Here is a 13,238-nt window from a genome sequence, read left to right on the forward strand (position 1 = left end):
CAAAAGACTGATAAAGATGTTGATGGTGGGATGAGACACTTGGTTTAGAAGTGGTTTTGGCCTTCTAATTAGAATAGTATTTATGATAAAATATAAAACTTTTATTATATATCTATGGAAACATAAATACTTTGGACTAAGCTTGTAAGTTTAAAAAAATTTGTAAGATGGACATGGATAACAACTAGTATAGTCCATTAATACCTATAAAACACATCCAAGGCTTATGTATCTGTTGTCTTGTTTGGATGGATGCAGGTAAGGACTTTATCTTATCTTGGAAGTTTGGCTTAAAGAAATTGTCTACACATGATTACATTTACACCTACTACTAGGAACGTACTTCTGATATCTGTATACTAGAATGAGGCTTCATTCTTATAAGCATTGTACAAAGATAATTCTAAGACTGTATTGTTTTTGTACTTATCATTTCCCTTTCTCTGAAGCCAGCTGTCTTTTGAATGTAAAAGTTCAATTATGTCTTATTATTTATATTAAAATAGCTACACACACATGCTAAACATAAGGTTTTTCCATTGTTTTGGATAAACCGGGATGCTGGCTTTAGAAACTAGTTTGGAATCTTAGTTACAATTTGGACCCACAGTCTGTAATTCCTTGACTAGTTGGCAAGTGGTAGGTGGTTCCTCATAGACTAATTTTCTGGTTTCCTGCTCATGGCTATTATAGTCTCTGACTTTGCTGTTTTAAGAATTGCAGGCCCAATCTACAAGACTGATCATATTTGTGTTTATATATTTCCTATTAGGTTCACAAACACTTGAGGATGACAGCCCGCATGAAAGTAAAATACAACCCATAAAATCATACAAGGATTCTAGAGCAGATTAAGTTTTACCTAAAAGACCATACTCGAAAAAATGCCTTAGCTGTTAGAACTTGACCTTTCCCAGCTAGAGAGGCCAAGTTTTGTATTACTTACTACCATAAGTAATCATAGCCTTACTAACTATTTTGTATATTGTAGACCCTTGCTCTCTCACAAGGCTTGGAATTATCCTCTAAACCCCTCTGTATGGCAACATCTCTTGTCCTTAGATGTATTGGCAGCCTGGATACTTCTCAATTAATTTATAATTAAGTACTTACCACAGACAAAAAGATGTCTATCTTGTACATGTTATCTTTTAATCATTGGGTCAAGATTTTGGCTATCTTGGACAAGGATTCCAAAGATGGTGTGAATTTGATTTCCCAATACATAGCCAAGCTACCTATACTATCTATAGAATATCAGCATGAGATTGCCCTATTTTCATCTTTTGGGGGTGATCTGTCAAACTTTCTGAAAAAACTATGCGGCCTCAATCCTTCTTTTATCAATACCCCGGCTACTCCAACTATCCTGCAGACAGGTGGTATCTTTTGTAGAGATAGTGCGGATCTTGAAGCCGTAAATAATTTCAAAGTAATCTTTGCTCCCTCAATGACTCTAACCTCTTAGAAATGGTACCAAAAATCTCCAAGGTCTTCCCTTTCCTACCTGTTAGGAAGGTTGAAATTGAATCTTTTGGGGTGGACCATTAGCTCTGGGTCCTACCTAGCAAAGCCTTTCTAGCACCAATTCTTAGTGAAACCTGGGTTTATTTAGCTAATCTCCTTGCCTCTACTGTTGAAGATTGAAGACTCAAAATTTTGAAAGGTGGATAGTTTCTTGACAAAGGGGAGCTCATAAAAGCCCCATTCAATTTCAACTTCATCGACTATTCCAAATGCCCCTCCAATATAGGCCTCTATATTCGTACAAAGGAGAACATGGAGTTTGCCAAAAGTAACCCAGATTTCTATACAAAATCCATCTGGAATGTTTTTCAACCCTATGTTAAATGTGCCTGCAAGTTTCTTGACCCTAAAACCTCATGCAAATCCAACATCATGTGGTTTGATCATGCCATTTGGTTTATTCTCAACCATCTGGATCTACTCTCCCCAAAAGATCGGTGGACTTTCATCTCTCCCTTATTTGTTCTTTCGTTGAGCGGCCAAGCTAAACAGATAGTAATTGCTCAAATTGCTTTTAACATCTCCGTGGGCTAATGCTGGATATCTTGAAGGAGCTTAAGTTTGATGAACCTGGGATTTATCTAACCACTTATGCTAATTACAAAGGGGTGAAGACTATCACTAGCTTACTCAAGCCTTGTATTGATGAAGATGACTCCCCTTCACTTAAAAGACCTAATTCTCTTGCTACTCCCAACTCTTTTACTTCTTTGCTAACACCTAGCTCTTCCTATAATCAAGGTAGATCTCGTAGCTACACTAGAGGAAGAGGCAAAAACACCCCAATCAGGCACCTTCTTGATTTATAATGATCGATGAACATGCAGGCTGCTATGAGCCCATGTGAAAGGCAATTTCTCAACAAAAAAACTCCAGGCAAAGATTATATCTACATTCACTGTCTCTCTCAAAATGAGCTTCTCGATTGGATACACCCTAGAGCACTTTTTTGTGAGTGTTTTGACTTATTTTTTGGTAACCACAAATTACTTGACAAAGTACTTATTGGCTGGAAGTATCAACAACCTATTAAAAATTTGGTCTATAGTACTAATTTTCTATGACACAACTCCATTCCTGATTGTGTATGTAACCAATTTGTCACATTTTGCAAAGACTTTGATACCGTAAAGACTTTTGCAAAGACTTTCACATTTGTCAATCTTCTTCTTCTTCTTCTTCTTGTTCTCTCTCTCTCTCTCTCTCTCTCTCACACACACACACACACACACACACACACACACACACACACACACACACACACACACACACACACACACACACACACACACACACACACACACACACACACACACACACTGCACGTCTATCGCACGTGTCAATGCAAGGGAATTTCCGTACTCTGTGTGCGAGCCATAGATGGCTGCAAGCACACAACCAAACTAATCTAGCAAGCTCAAGAGAGCAAGGGTGTGTCACTCACCACCCTATGCTCGCCTTCGTGAAGGATTCCTCACCGGGGAGAAGAAGGAGCTACCACCATGCCACACTCAACCACCTCGTTGCCACCCTGCCGTCGTCTCAATGCTTGATTGCACACACTCTCTCTCTCTCTCTCACGCACACGCACACACACACACACACACACACACACACACACACACACACACACACACACACACACACACACACACACAAGGAGATGAAGAAGAAGAAGATGGAGATGGAGCAAGAGCACTCTTCAATTGCACAAATGAGAGAATGAGTGATTTTTAGGTTTATGTGGCTTTTATATGAGCTCGCCCCATTCACACTTGGGCGCCCATACTTAACCAACTAACCCTTGAATGTTCCTGTTAGAGTGCGCCTCTCATCGGAGATCACTTTTATCCTTTTTGCTATTGGACCAACAAGCCCAGCCCATGACTACTAGAAGTGGACGCCGGTGGGTAACATGCTCCCCTTACTGATGTAGATTCTGCGCTCTGAATATAACAGTGGAACATCGGGATCCACGATAGGAGTACCTGTGTCTTAAGAAAAGCAACATTGTAAAAGCTTAAAGGCAGCATGTACATGCGTGCAATAAGTGAGATGCATACATGATATTCTAGGAAATGAAAAAAAAATCATGAATTGTAACATTTCCAACTAGAACAAGCGTAGTACCCGAATGAAATGCAATTGAGTTAAGGTCTATTAGGTTGACTCTAAGAGAAGCACAAAAGAGCTAGGGCTAAAGTAAGTACTAGATTGATCAACATTAATTAAAAAATGTCGACTAAAGACTAGCTAACCCTAGGAATGTTCGTCGGGGTCTAAAGACTAGTGATCTTGTCACTTATACCACTTATACCACTTAAGTGTGATCAACATAAAATAAAAGAAGTTTGTGCTATTTGCTTTCTCTTTTGTTTTTTGTGTTTTTTTTTTGTTTTTTTGTTGTTGTTATAGTTGCTACAAGTAGCTGGGGGACTCAAGGTCTCAAATACAAGCAGCTGGGAGACTCGAGGTCTCAAATACTACCTTAACACATAGACTTCCACAACACAAGTCACACTTAGGTGGAATAAGCTAGAGAGAACTATATCCTCATTGCCTAAAACATTACTAAAGTTACTACAATTAATAGACTATCTAGGAATTAAAGTCAGCAATTAAGTGCACTAGTCTAGCCTAAGGTCCTGAAACCTACTTAAAGCCAACTAATAGACCAAACTCAAAGAGAAGCACAAGGTACTAGAAGTTTGAAAAAATTATAGCATCTAAATTGGCAAGGTCACAACTTCATAAATTTTATGCATTGTTAGAAACTCAAATGACAAGATGCAAACATGTAACTGTGGAAATCATAGATAAAAGGAAATAGTACACCAGATATAATGGAGAACATCCGTTGTAACATGTAAACATCCATTGTCATTGTCCTTTGACGGTTTCCTTATGTAGTCACAAACTGCATAATAGTCACCACCAAACATCCACCTTTCAGAGGCACATTAGTGGGAAAAGGTACCAACACTTATTGAACACAATTAAAAAACATATGGAAACCTAACCTAATTATTTGCACTCCCCCTAGAGTGTCAAGGGAACAGGATATTGTAGAGATTGGGAGAGAACCCTAAGGCTAAATCCCTATTCTCGTCATCGAGAAAACAAAGTCATCATCCATGAGACCATATGTGCCATTTGTGTGATCATGTAAATCTTCTTCATCATCAGAGGAACCAATGTTTACTAAGAAGGTCACTAGATGCCTATAGTCATCTTGGTCAAAAGGGTAGGCTTGTGCAATGGCAGAGACACTCTCTACTAAGTATGGATCAATCGTGGTCAAGAGACATATCAGCCATTCTAACTCCTCAAAATTCCTCTCACATGCTAGCGTACCTACCAAATCCCATTCACATGCAAGCACCAGAAAGACCATGTGAAACATTTGTGAAAAGTAATGAGGGTACCTCTCACCCAAGGAAGGAGTGAATGACTCTAACATACTAGCCATATTTATACACATAGATAGATGATGGTTAGAGTGCAAATATTACAAGGGTCGTGTTCTTGTGCATAATGTGTTTTTATGGTTTTGTGTTATGTATAGAACTTGTAAGTTTCCACATTATTTTTGGTGGCTCTTGCTCTTTTACTTTTTTATCTTGTTTTTGTGAGTATAAGGCTTTATATATACATTCCCTAGGATTGGAGATTGAGAGGTCAGGGAGGAAGGTTGAGAGGGAAGCAAGGGAATGATAGATGTCAGTAAACACTCCCCCCTTCCTTGGGTAGATGATACCTTTTGAAATGATGCCATCATATTTTGAAACCAATTGTTCCAAGTTGTTATAGGTGAAGGCTTTAGCCAATAGTTTTCGACCACCCTATGCATTTCATCTAGTTGCAAGGGTGGTAAGGTACTCTCCCATGATTTTATTTGCAACATTGTTGTAGGTGGTGAACTTACAATGGGAGTTGCAAACTCTTCCTTGTTTTTATGGATATGTACAATGGTAGGTGGAGGTTGTGTCAAATCTTCTATTTTTGTATAGGAACTACATGAAGAGCAAGAAGCTTCATTTGACTTCCTTGTTTTCCTGAGCTAGGTGGAAAAAATCATTCTTTCTTCGGTACCCAAACTAGCTCTGGAGCGGGTGTGTAGCATTTCGTGATTTTTTACTTTCTGCGATCTTCAATTCGTTTTGGAGCCACAAGATTGGGCTCACATGGGTCAGGTGACAGGTAAGAGACAATTTATTTTTTAGCACCCAGATTTGATCATTTTCCTTCATAGTAGCCTTGGGCTTCCAATAGTTTTTTAGGAATCCAACGCAACATTTCTTTACATTTCTTGGGGCAAGTGGGACGTCTCTTACCAGGCTCTTGTCTTTTAGCACTAGCTATGGACGCTAAAGAAGCTTTAGGGGTGAGAGCATGTTAACTTGTCATGCTTTTTCATGTCCCGGACAATGCTAACTAGCACAATTTTGACATATGCTAACTAGTACAATAACTTGAGCTACATCTCCAAGATCTATGACATATGATATATCAATAGAAAGCACTTGAAACAAGGAATCCAAATGTACAACCTCCGACAAATTTTGATATTATTTGTAAAAAATTTACCGGATGCCCAACTTTTTGAAGATGTGGTAACTTGAAACTGCTAACTAGGACAAAAAGCACGACAGGTTAACATGCTTTCACCCTTAGGGACCCACTTGTATGTTTTCTTTGTTATATTAGGATGGGTTTTGTGTGTCTCAAGCTTTATTTCAACTACATGAGTTGAAGCTCTAGAGAGTTGGGCTATGCGGACATATGATTCAACCTCTTGGACATGCAATGTTTTGGGTTTTATTTCCTTAAGAGGAAATATCTCAAGAACTATGGCTTGAGTGGCAGGGCTAAGAATTGGTGTCTACGTTATGACACCCCCAGTCCCCCAATCAATAGTGCATTTTGCGGCTATCATCTACGTGCATCCTAGGTTTATGCTACCCTCCATAGTTTCAGTAGGCATGATAAAAAAGTCTTGAGCTACAACCCCATTGCCATAACTGATAGAAGTGTGCCAGATTCTAAAAACCGCAGTTTTTTCTTGTTGACACCCTTGACTTGGATAATACTCTCAAATAGAGGTGGCTTTCCCAACTGACACCACACTCCATAGGATAACAAATTATGTTGAGCTTCTATATCCAATAATGTGCTATATAGTACTCTCCCATAGAGGCTATTTAGTTCAATTCGATATTGTAGAGGTGACTCAGATTCCAATGAATCATCATCAGTGTCTTCAAAAAACACTTTCGTGATTCCCAGATTAGTCTCTCGTTGGCATCTAACACTTTGTTGTCTTTCTTGAGCCTCAACTCTTGCTTGGATCTTTTTAAGCTCTGCCTGTTCTTTGGCTGCTTCTTTTTCATTTATTCTAGCACGCACATCTGCTCGATATCGTTGCCTTCTTATATCTCTTACTCTTCTTGTCTAATTTTTAATTACGATCGATCTCTAGTGAAGAGTCACTAGATGAATCGCTACTTGTGTCTTCTGGTCCCTTGGATAGATTATCATCTAGGGTGCCACTGGGCCCTAAATGGTTTGTCCCCACATTTGCACTAAGATTTAACTCAAATTCTTTGTCCTCAGAGTCATTTTCAATTTATGATTCTAGCCCCAAATTGTGTGGGATATAGTCTTGTGAGACGCTACCGGTTCCAATGCCAGCCAGACCTTCATCTTGTAGGTCATCAGAAGCTATGTGCATTGATTTTAGCATATTTAAGGGTACGAGTAGTGGCATTTCATCCCCCTCAGGTGTTACCCAAGTCGTCCCCCTGTTTCCCCAAGTGTCTATGGTTGCTGCTAGGTGGACCAAATCCACATTGTCCGACTCAGTCATCCCAAATAGTACATCCATATAAGGAGAATCTTCCCCAACATCAGTGTCCGCTTTACACGTGTAAGAATATTGCAATTGGGCTGAGTGAACTGTGTTGTCAGATCCATGATCAATTTTAAATGTGTTTTCTAGAAGATGTGCTTGACCAGTTACAAGATCCACTCGAATGACAGAATCTTGGAACTGCAAGTAGACATGGTTTTTGGACCAGTTATGCACCTTTTTTGCTTCCCTCATGAAAGGACGTCCTAAGATCATCTCAGATGCCATACTGTGCTTGGAGAAATCCATAACAATGAAGGTAATTCTTATTTTATGTCCAAAGACCTTGATCTTGAGATCCTCTAGCATCCTAATAGGTTTAACAATAGACCCATTGTCCATATTTACTCCTATGGTTGTGGTCCCAAGGTGAGGTCTTCCCATAGTTTCCCAGCAATTTTTAGTCACAATGCTAACCCCAGTGCCACCATCAAGGATTCCCTTCACAGTTAATCCCTTAGTAGTGATTGGAATGGTCATATTGGATTCATCGCACTCAAAGTATTGTCCCAACTTGCTAACATGTATTTCTACAACAAGGTTCTCATCTAGGTTGGCTTGTGGATCTAAGTGTTCCTCCTCTATTGGCATATCCCTAGATCCATCCATCTATGAAAATTGTGGTAGCCTGACCTTCAGTTCTCCATTAAGGAAAGCTCAAACAGCTAAAAATATCTTAGGGTCTCCATATAGTTTGCACATGATGGTGGTTCTGACTTCTGAAGCCATGAAATCCATCAATTTGGCAATATTTAACGGCACCTTTTGGGCTTCAATCCCTTGACGTGGGAAAGATGGGATCTCCATTTCTTCTATAGGATCAAGTAGTCCCTGTAAACATTCTTTCCATCAAGAAGTGAGTACGTCCACTTTCCCACGACTTTAAGTCACTTTCTTCTTGGATGACACTAGGTATGGCTAAGGGTCTATGGACTTGGTGAGGTTGTTGTTCCGTAGGGAACACTGTGTCTGTAATCTGGATCTGCCGAGGTGTTGGTTCTAGATCCCTTTAGGTATCTTCTACCAAACTCTTTAATTGCTTGATTCGCTTGATCTCCTCTGTAGGGTTTGGATAAGTTCCTATCTTCTTCTTGGATCCTGGCCTTTGTGGCTCATGAAGATCTTCCTTGTTGGTTTCTATCTTAATGGTCATTTTGGTCTCCATGGTTTCAACTGAATAAGAATCCTCTTCAACGTCGTTCATATATACGGGGCCTCCACCAATCCTTATGTTGGTCTTTGAACTGGGGTCTGTGACTTCGCTGCTTTTTGCGATCTCTTTTTTTTTTTTTTTGAGATTGGGCAATTGATGCAGTGTCTCTTTCCTCAATAATATAATTTTGTTTTTGGAGCATCCATCATGTGAGTACGTTTACTGGTACCACATGTGTACTTTGTGATGGCTCCTCTGTAACCTCAATCAAATTTAATGGCATGATCTTCCGTGCATTTGGATTATTCGGACATTGGGCAATCAAATGATCTATGCCACATTGATTACACATGAGTATCGGCATTGTAGATGTGCTCGCTTGATTGGTTTGCATTAGTGTGTTTACATTAGTGTGGAATTCTTTTGTAGCCTAATAGGACACTTGGCTACACGATGTGGACCTCCACACTCATAGCATTGAAGAGGTGGTCTCTTGGCAGTGTAATTGATATTTTGGTCTCTTGCAGCAAGAGCATCTACTTGATAGACATGTTTGACTGGTCCCCAATAGTCCTCCAAGTAGTATTGTGGAATTTATTCAAGTGCATCCATCCCATAGGAAATATTAGGGTCTATATCTTCCTCACAACCTTCCAAACAAGCAATAGATGACTCACAACCCACTTGATTCACAGAAGTGATTCTCGGATGTGGTGGTTGTGGTCCTAGCTCTGGAGGTGGTAAGGGTGTTGCTTGAACAACATTTTGGGCCCTAGGGACCATGTGTTGTGATGTTTGTTCAAGAGGTGGGGCTGGCATCAATGCAGGCACTTGAGGTGTGTCTGTCTATGCTAAGGTTGGTCTATTGGCCATCGCGCTCTTAAATACTATGCAATCCTTAGCTTGATGACCATACCTCCCATAGGCATTGCAATTCCCATTGAATTTTACTCTAAAAGTAGGGCATTCACTGGTACTATGCGGTCCATAGCATACTGAGCACCATTGTTGCTCCCTTCTTGGATACATATGATTGTTTTGTGGAGCACAATTGTCTCTAAGACTCTCTTGAATGGACTTGGTGAGATCTGCTAAAGTCATCTCAGATATCTTTGGCTCCTTAGCAATAGGCTTTAGGGTCATTGGCTGATGCCTTGATGCTTGCGAGCTAATAGATTTAGACTCAATAGACACTCTTTCTCCTTGAATCATTAAATTATCCTCCATTTGGATTGCATTGGTGGTGACTACTTCCCAAGTGGTAACACCTCTAATGACTAGGCCATTGTAGATATACTCATGTCGTAATCCCCTAATGACTCTATCAAGCAATTGATTATTATTGAAGCACTCAACTGGACGAGAATTCAAAAGCTCTAAGCGACCAATAAAGTCTCTCACCGACTCTCCTTCCTCTCGTTGGGATTTCTAAATCTGAGAGGCTACACCCCAAAGCACTCCCTCTCGTATGTATTCTTTCAAGAACAGTCTCCTAAGAGTAGGGTAAATCGTTTTTTCTTCCACTCTTAGGGTTCTATACCAATCTCTCGCCTTCCCACTTAAGGTTAGGCTTAAAGCATTACTCTTATGTAGGTCATTGTGTTCTCATAGAGAATTGCATATTTGTTAAAACACTTCGATATGCTTTCTCACATCCCCGTCTCCATTAAAGTTTTGTGTGAGCTTGGCTATTTGTACTGCCTTACTTCTAGGTTCTCTATCAGGCCTGTTACGCATATTCTCAGCAATAGATGGATCGATAGCTTGAGCAAATGTTGCCAAGTCACCTAAGTGAGGAGGCACCGTGGGTGAAGGTGCTCCAGAGACTATATGTGGAGTAGGTATTGGCATTGGGCTCGGTGCATAGGAAGCCCTTGGGTTCCACGTTTGGTACGGTGTTGTGTCATGTGGCGGCCCAAAGTTCATATGTGTGGCCCTAGGCATAACAGACGTCAAATATGACATGCTAATGCTAGTCGGTATGGTCCCATGGAAATAAGAACTTGGGTGTTGTGGTTGTGGAGCATAGGTTATTGAAACAATGGGAGGGGTAGGGGCTACATGAGTACAAGGACTTATAGGTGTATATGATTGGTACACACTTGTAGGTACTATTGCAGGCATTGCGCTACCATGTAGCGGTGATTTACTAACAAATGAGGTCCATGGCGTGTTTCTTGGCATGCCCATAATTGGGGAAGGCATGGTAGCTGTGGTGTCATCAAGGGAAAGATGAGATAGACTTGGAAAAGTAAAGCTATCACTTGTGGGCTTAGATTGCACTAAGACCCCTGGCGAAACAACATATGGAGGATCCATCAGACTTACCGAGGGAGTCTCCATTTGCGATAAGGTTGGTTGTTTAGCCTTCCCTATATCCAAGAATCTCATGAGACCTGCTGAAGGCATGTGGATCCCCTTGTTCTATCCCTCTAGCTCAATAACCCTATGGATGACCTCACAAACTCTTTGTTGTTGATCCTCCACACTAGTAGCACTCATTGTGGATTGTAGGACATCTAACCAACCCACTTGATAGGTGTGACCTGTGTATAGGTCGGTTAGAGTTTCCATTTGTAGTTCATACTCCCAGTTCTCATTTAAGAATGCTCCATCTAGGATTGAGGTGCTAGGGGTGTCTTTTGAACTAGATGCAATGTGGCTCTCTATGGGTTGACCCTTAGTGGTCGCTAATTCAGGAGCACTCGATTGCTCTCCTAGCAAGGATATTGAAATAGGAGCTTTTTCTTTTAGCTCTCTTCATTGCTCGGCCTTGCGTAAGCTCTCAATTTCCTTTTCTCTAGCCGCGATGATATACCGCTCAACTTCTTGTACTTCGACAAGGCTTCTACCATCAGATAATATAACCTCAGAGGGGAATAGCTCTGAAGAGTGAGGGGGTGTAGCGAATGGAGTATTCACATGCACACTCTCTAAGAGCATAGGGTCTATGTTGGTCATGAATGGCGAATTTCCTTCCCCACCCCCTCATTTACATCGTTAGCTCCATGTTCGGAGCAAGTGGCTCTACTAAAGGTTTCCTTCAAGCGGCTAAGCACGCTTGGCCCGGACCGTGGGCCCATGGCATGCATGTCTTGGCTTGAGCTATCAGGATTAGGCATTGGGTAACCCTCTATGACATCGTAGTCAGAGGAAGAGTCACTAGATGCTATATGCAGGTCTTGAGTGGTACTACCTAGTTGGGTTCCTGTTGAGGGCCCGGAACCTAAGGTAGGTGGGTATTGAGAACTTGTGTAAGTCAAAATTCTCGCTAGTTGCTCGGCCTCTAGCACACAATCAGAGCGTAGATGAATGTACCTTTGGCACCCTACAAGCGTCGATGAATACCCTTGAAGGTTAACCGCTTGATTTTTTGAGCGTTTTGCATCCCATTTCACTCGTTTTTGATGTTTTTAAATATTTTTTAATGATCGGTTTTTGGATTAAAGCGTGTGATAGATCAAAACAAGAATATTGCTCAGTGGGTTGTAACTTTTAATGGCCTAAAATCTTTTGTGTAGCGGAATTTAGCATGAACATAGTGGGCATTTCATTAGAGTTGATTCCTAATGAGAATTACAAGAGTTCTTGGGTGGAGAGAGCAACAAAAAGCATAACACCTAGTTAGATAGCATCGACAATACTTTCAAAAGAGAGAGCAATTAAGCTATTGACAACAGTTGAGGACCGGATTTGCATGGAGCCGGTCCCCCCTCCAAAAGGCTTTGTATTATGGTTTCTCCCATCAAGAGAGACATTGTACAATACAATTCTTTGTGTTCCTTCAAGACTAGCTAGTGCAATGAAGATGGAAGCTTCATACACCAAGCAAAACACTTAATCAAACACAACTTGAATTATCCCCGTTCTCAGACCCAAGACCTCACACACCTTCGAAGATGGTGAGAGCTAGCAGGGTATGAGAGTAGATTGAGAGGAAAAAGAAGTATCTTACGAGAAAGAAGTACATCTCCTCACATAATCACTCATATTAGCATAGCTTAGCTTAGTAATTAGCTTGGTAGAGAAGATGAGCATGCATTGAAGCTTGGCTCTTGGTTGGATTTGCATCCACATGCCAAGAGAGTGTTGATGTAGGCTTCTATCTCACAAGCTTGGAGTAGGTGATGAGCTCTCCATTAAAGCTTGGGAGGAGATAGAGTATTTTCCCTTCACACATGGTCAAGTGTGAGAGTGTGTGTGTCAATGCCAAGCAAAAATCAGCCCCCCCTCTCTCTTGGGCGAGCCCTAGCTGCTAAATAAGTCTGGCCTTTGCCTCATTGGACCTCCCCAGGTCAAGCCAATAGGAATTAAGCAGCATAAGTGATAGCCTTTAGACATGTGTCCCCCTTTCCCCTTTTGTGAGAGCTTTAGGTAATTAAATAATTAAACTAAACTCTCATTGGACCCCTTTGCCTCCTGGCCAATAGGAATCAGGCAAGCCATGGGGCTCCTGAATGCTCATTGGACCCCTTGGGAGACTGCCCAATAGTCTTCTAGGAGACTTAATTCTCATTGGTTTCTTTTATTAAATGTTTTTAAATTAATTAAACTAGATTTACTCTAGCTTAATTCTCATTGGTCCACTTCAAGGGTCTTCCAATAGGAATTGGGCACACCTTGTGGGCATCTGGCCTAGGGAGCTGACAT

The sequence above is a fragment of the Adiantum capillus-veneris genome, chromosome 1, assembly GCF_014529385.1.
Source record: "Adiantum capillus-veneris isolate H3 chromosome 1, ASM1452938v2, whole genome shotgun sequence".
Lineage (NCBI taxonomy): Eukaryota > Viridiplantae > Streptophyta > Polypodiopsida > Polypodiales > Pteridaceae > Adiantum > Adiantum capillus-veneris.